Genomic DNA, 6,779 nt, shown 5'->3' on the forward strand with positions numbered 1-6,779 from the left:
CTGCAGGGTTACACCCCAGGCCTGCATGCCAGGCCTGAGCTGAGCCTGGAGGGGACAAGGTGGAGTAGGGTGGAGAGGCAGCTCTCCCACACACTCACTGGGTCTGGGCTAGGACTGTGTCTGGGGGTTCTCCTAATGGGGCAGAAATTCCTACTCAGCGGGCTGCGTTGGGGCGGTGCTGCAGAGTGGTGGGAGGCATCCCAAGGTGGTGGAAGAGGGTCCCACCGAAGCTGTGCCTGGGCTGTCACCAGTACTAGGTCCTGCCAGCGCAGGGTAGCCAGAAGCTCTCCTACACACTCACCAGACCTGGGATAAGACTGGGTCTGGGGGTTCCTGGATCGCGGCAGAAATTCCTACTCGGCAGGCTTGGTGGGGGAGGTGCTGCGCAGTGGTGGGGGACGTCCCAGGGGGGTGGAAGAGGGTCTCATCCAGGCTGCGCCTGGGCTGGGACCAGTGGAAGGTCCCGCCAGCGCAGGGTAGCCGGAAGCTCTCCCACACACTCACTGGACCTTGTTAGCACTGGGTCTAATCCTCAGATTCTGAATGAGAATCAAGTATCTTCTCTGTGTGTTTCATGGGGTTTGTCAACATCAAGCACACCATCTTCTTGCTTTTTTATGAGTCAATAGCGGTACATGATAAATATCTGAAATAGAAAAAAGTGCTTGTGAAAAATAACTGTATAAGGCTCCAAGGGGCTACAACTGCAGAATCACTGTCTGTGACTTTTCAATAGTAAACATGTGGAAAATATATTTATGTTAAGCTTGACACCTTGACCTAGTACATGATTCTTTGAGATATAGTGCTACATTTTCCACATGCTCCATAAATATGGACAGCGCTTGGTGTGGTACACCCTTATGCCACACCCACAGAGGATGGATGACAAAAGATCGTAAGTCAGCGACCTAGCATGCCACTGCCTTCCCTTGGAGACCTACACTTTGCTTCTTGCCAGCTCACTTCCCATTGGCAATGCATACAGAAAAAAATGTGAGTTCTGTAGCTTTCAGCCAGAGGTAACTGGCAAAATGCAGGAGAATCAGTGACAGAGGGAGGAGTAGGAGAAAAAACAGAGATACCTGGGAAATGGAGACTAGAAAAGATGGTATAGAAAGAAAATTTTCCCTCTTGGATGTAGTGTGCAGTTAGAAGCTATGAAAATGGAAAGTGGGACCTCAGATTCAATCAGTCAGATGCCAGATGGACATGACTTTTTAAAATGAGGCAATTATCTCGGAAATTCATGTGACAGAGCCTAGGTGTGAGAGTCAAGTGGCAATCGGTCTTGTGTACAATCATAAAATAAAGTGCCTGGATGATTTATCACTGTCCTTTCCATCTACCGCAACTTGAAGAGGTGCCTATGAATGTGAATCTCACCTTTAAAAAGCTCTTCCTATGCCCCTGTATGTCAGTGTCTGGCACAGAGTAGGTACTGGATGAGCTGAAAGAAGAGCAGGCTTCGTTATGTTTGTTTTTGTAATGTTGAGGGATGCAAGGCTGAATAAGAATACATTTCCTCTCTCTCTCTCTCTCTCTCTCTCTCTCTCTCTCTCTCTCTTTGGAGGAACTGGGGACTGAACTCAGACCCTTGCGCTTGCCAGGGAAGTGCTTATTCCACTGAGCCATCTCCCCCACCCCTTTTCTCCCACTCTTAAACATAGCTATCTGATTCCAGATTCCCCTGATCTTTGCAGAGAGCTTAGCAGTCATGACTATTGGTCATTACCAGTTATTGCGCCAGGCACTGTAAAAGCTAACCTGATCTCGTACAATGCTTGCAGAAGCCTGTGGACCCATATGACCATTCCACCTTAAGAATGGTAAACTAAGCTCTGGGAGACAACTCCTAAAGGTGGGTTAGATAGCTGCCAAAGTTTTCACACCCAGATAGTTAGGGTCATGCTGACAACTTGCATACGGTTCCATTTAGTATTTTTATTAGATATCATTTTGCATAAAATAGTACATATAAGTTTTATTATATATATGGCAGTGGCTTAAAAATTACAATTACTTAGGGCAAGATAGCTCAGCAGACTAAGTGCCTGCTCAGGCAAGCACAGGTACTGGGGTTCAGTCCCCAGCACTACATGTCACTCCGGCCCCATCCTGGGTGCACTGAGCCAGTCCCCAAGACGGGATGTGGTGGTGCATACCTGTAATCCCAGTGCTGGGGAGGCTGAAAACAAGAGGATCACAATGAGTCTGAGCTGCATAGTGAGACCCTGTACCAAATACATTTAAAAAAAAGAAAAATATTACAATAACTTTCTAAGTTGTTGAGGCTGGAAGGGAGTTGTACACATTGAAGGAAAGTTACCGGCTGCGATCCTAAGGACAGGAGTGCTTAGAGCAGAATGGCTGCTTTGTGACAACAACCACAGTAGGACTTGTACCCAAGTTAGAGCCTACGTGTCCTCCCTCTGTCACATTTCCTCTCTCCCCAACCACCCAACCACACACACGTGTGTAACTGAAGTAGAACTCTCGCTGCGTAAACTCACTGTCACAGTGTGTGACACCTGCCCATACTCGACAGTCCTCTCTTTTTTCTTCTCTTCCTTTCCATTCTACTCTGTTCCAGTACTGGTTGGGACCCACTCAGAATCAACCTCGCTGTGTGCCTGGTGGCTAGTCGTCTACAGTTTGGGGCCCGCCTCACTGGAGGCCAGTGGAGCTGGGAACCGCAGCACGGGCTTTTCCCCCGCTGTGTGGCTTGCATCTCAGGCTGCCATTAATTATCTGTGCAGGCCACTTCAGACATAGTTTTGAATTCCAGTTTCTCATCCATAAACTGAGGACAATAATTCCTACCTCACAGGTTGCTGACAAGAGCTAGCCGTAACGTGGAGCACTGCCTTAGCATTGCCGCGCCTCCCAGAATGGGCGGTGACAGCAGCCGAGTGAGGGGTGAGGGGTGCGGGGTGCTGGGCCTGCTGCAGCTGGCCGTGTGTCCAGGCTGGTCACCAGTCTCTGAACTTCAACGTATTCCTGTGTGCAAACCGGAGGCCTCGTAGTTAGAGGGACTAAGCGCGATCACACAGCTGAAGGAGCTGGTACCGCCCTAGGCGTTCGCTAAGTGTTCAGTCCGTATCACCTATACTGGCTACTCGAATATACATGTTTGTGATTATTGTCTAGCTTTATAGCCAGTCTGGAACTCTCTAGATTATGCTACAATACCCATTTTGATAAGACAAATTTAGGATTGGCGGTACGTGTATGAAATCATAATTGCTCCATTTATTTTGCTAATCGGGATTTTCTAGAGGCCAAATTAAACTTGGCTTCAGCAAAGATAAGTATTTTCACAAAGAAAGGTTAAATCCAAATTGGATTTCCTGTCCTTGTTTCTCATCCACAGTATTTCCATAAAATCCAATCTTTGGCTTAATACAAAAGGTCTATTTTTAATGAGTAGAGTTTGCCAAAACTAACCCCTAGAAAGTGAATGAAAGAAAAAATGAAAGAGCATGACTCCACGTTGTAAGCCTAGGAGAGCCTCAGCTTGCCCAGAGCTGAAGAACTCTGAGGCACGGCCCCCTCCTTGAAGCCTTCCGTGCAAAGCAGGGTCCGAGAAAGCTCCTGATGCCTCATGGTGTTCAGGCGCTGCAGTCCTCTCCTGGGGTAGGAAGAACACTTGGAACGATTCTCCATTTCTTAAAATCATAGTTCCCAGGCCATCAACTTAAGTGAAGGAGCATTTCACACTAGAAGCTTGCCATGTGTCTTGCTGTCTCATCACCAAAAATTCAGTCTGAGGTCCTTATTTGCTATGAAGGGGTCCAGTGCTGCCTCGCTCTCCACGGACAGTGCCACAGCGTGTGACTTATCTAAGCTCTAAGCGCTTAGAGCCCCCAGTGTGCCCTGGATCGACCTCTGCATAGAAGAGGTGCCCAATAAATGCTGAAAAAGTCATGTATCATTTTGGTAAACTTTTCTCTTCCAAATAGGAATCAAATAGTATATTCTAAACTAGAACATTTAAGGATTTTGGATCATATTTAGGTCTATTTTCTCTGCTTCTCATCCGCCAGCATGAATGATTAAGAATGGAGCTTAATTTCTGGATGTGAAGCCCACAGTAGCATTTGGGTGCATGTAATAATGGTGTATAAATTAACTACTTTTTCTTCAAATTAAAAGTTCATCTTGTCTAACAATGGATAAGTATGAATAAAAAAAAGTCATTTCTTCCTCCTTAGGGTCATGGTGTCTCTTACCTAAGCTCGAGTTACCACAACTTAATATTTGTAATTAAAAAGAAATTCAAATCTTAAACATGAAAAAGTAGGAGATGCAACTCTGAGGTCCAGTAAATATTCTTGTCTTTGGACAGCCCAGGAAGCGCGGCTTGATTTGCCACATTCTCACCCATAAAAGTCTCATTATGACACCCGCTACCCATCTGAAGAATGGAAAGACAGGTGAAGCAGTATATTGGAAAAAGAAAACAAAGAAAAATTTGGATTAGAATTACAAAGAAGATCCTCAATCCAACCAGAAGTGCATAGGTGTGCCGCAAGGTGGTGGTATCTGAATGCAACTACTAAGAACATGGAATGTTGAATGAGAGTCTTTCTTCTCAAGCAGTTGGGTTAGTAAAAAGCTTACTGAGTAGTGAGGACCCCAAGCAGATACAAATTTTTAAGGTTTTTTTACATTACCAAAAGCTTTCTTCTTAAGACTAGAGTAACTTTTTAAAAAGTTATTTATTTATTTTTTTACTCTTTCTGGTTGACTTATTTCCCAACTTAAAGCATATATATTTAATTGAATTTGAATGTGTTCACTGTACCCATGGGAAAAAAGTCATCGTATACATTGGCCTGACCTTGTGAGGTATAACAGGCAGAACAGAATAAGAATTTCTTCTCCAGTTCACTTCCTTGGTGTTGATCATGAATTGTTCCACTGTTACTAAATAATTTTTCAACTGTGCAACTCCCAGCATTAGCATGAACAGGTGTCTCCTCTCGGTATAGAAAGCAATTCGCCGTTTTCTTTAGCTTCTTTACCAATAGCCAGTTCTTCAAGCAGTTCAATGGTTCCCTTACACACCCAGGAAGGTCTGCACAGGTCTTACTTCTGAGCGCTATTCTTATTCCTCCATAAATAAGATGTCTGGCAACCCATGCCAGCGCTCTCCAGTCACAGGATGTCTTTGGAGTCCACATACTGCGCGTCAGCTTCCCTCCTCCATCAGAAGCCCCGCGGGAGTGTCATTTATTAGCACCCTGTACCAGGCCTGTAACAAGTGGGGAGGGCACCGGGGCCCTCATGCAATTCGTGTTTAGTTTTGTTGTCTTTCCATCAAGCTCTACTATTAGCCCTGAGGACAAGTGCGCCGACTGGAGAAGGTTTTGGGCCCTTGGTGAATCCCATGGAAACACCGAAATGCCATCATCCGAGCGCAGTCTTCACTGAGAACTGGCGCCGCCCACTTGCAGGAGCGAGCTCAGCTCCACGTGCCAGGGCGCGATGTCCTCGGTGTCCTCAGTGTCCTCGATGTCCTCGGTGTCCTCGATGTCCTCGATGTCCTCGGTGTCCTCGGTGTCCTCGATGTCCTCGGTGTCCTCAGTGTCCTCGATGTCCTTGGTGTCCTCGGTGTCCTCGATGTCCTCGGTGTCCTCGGTGTCCTCGGTGTCCTCGATGTCCTCGGTGTCCTCGGTGTCCTCGATGTCCTCGGTGTCCTCGATGTCCTCGATGTCCTCGGTGTCCTCGGTGTCCTCGATGTCCTCGATGTCCTCGGTGTCCTCGATGTCCTCAGTGTCCTCGATGTCCTCGGTGTCCTCGGTGTCCTTGAAGTCCTCGGTGTCCTCGGTGTCCTCGGTGTCCTCGGTGTCCTCGGTGTCCTCAGTGTCCTCGATGTCCTCGGTGTCCTCGGTGTCCTCGATGTCGGCTAGTGCCGCGGGCGGACCGGGCCTGGCGCGTCTTGGATTGAGTCAGGCCCATACGTTGCTTACTCGACCACTGTTTTGTTTATTCGAAAACCCAAAAGGCTGAAAGAGAAACGGTGCTTTCCTGGTTCTCCCCCCAAACGCGCGGGCCAGCGCCCTTGCCACGTGCGCGAGTGACCGCGCGAAGGCGTCCCCTCCCCGGCAGCGTGGATGGCCGCTGTGTCCACTTGATGGGAGCGCACGAGGCGTCTGGCTAATTCCGCTCTGCACGGTCCGCGTGAAGGCCCGGGGAGGACACCGCGGGGCGGGGCGCGGCGGCGGGAGCGGGCAGGAAGCGGGGCTCTGCCCGCCGCCTCCCTCGCAACGCCCGCCCTGCTCGGTGAGCAGCAGTCCGGCCGCCGCCGCCCTCGGCTCCGCACGCCTCGCAGCTTGCGCGCACCCACCTCCCGCAGCCCACGCGGCTCCACGCGCTGCCCGCCGCACGAGGGCGCTTTCGTCCTTGTGGTGCCTCGGTGACAAGGCGCCTACCGCGTGGGAACATTTGAACCGTGTGTTCCCGAAGCCTGAGTTTCTTCAGGAAGGAAACCATATACTGAAATGGAAAACTAATTGAAGGGAGAGAAGTACATGGATGATTTTTAAAATCTAACTTAAAACTAAACACAACTGCTTCAAGTAAGCAGTATCTTAAGGACGGCGTTGGAGTCAGAGCTGCAAATGATAATACAAGGTCTCCTCTGCCTGCTTCGCCCGATTCCTCCATCTCATTTCGTTCCAGTGTTTATAACTGCCACGGAACTGAGGGAATTAAAAAGTCTTCTTTCAGCTTCTCTAAGACTTCTGTTTTAAAAAGCAGGATTCCTGAGGGCC

The sequence above is a fragment of the Octodon degus genome, unplaced genomic scaffold (assembly GCF_000260255.1).
Source record: "Octodon degus isolate 3935 unplaced genomic scaffold, OctDeg1.0 scaffold00044, whole genome shotgun sequence".
NCBI lineage: Eukaryota > Metazoa > Chordata > Mammalia > Rodentia > Octodontidae > Octodon > Octodon degus.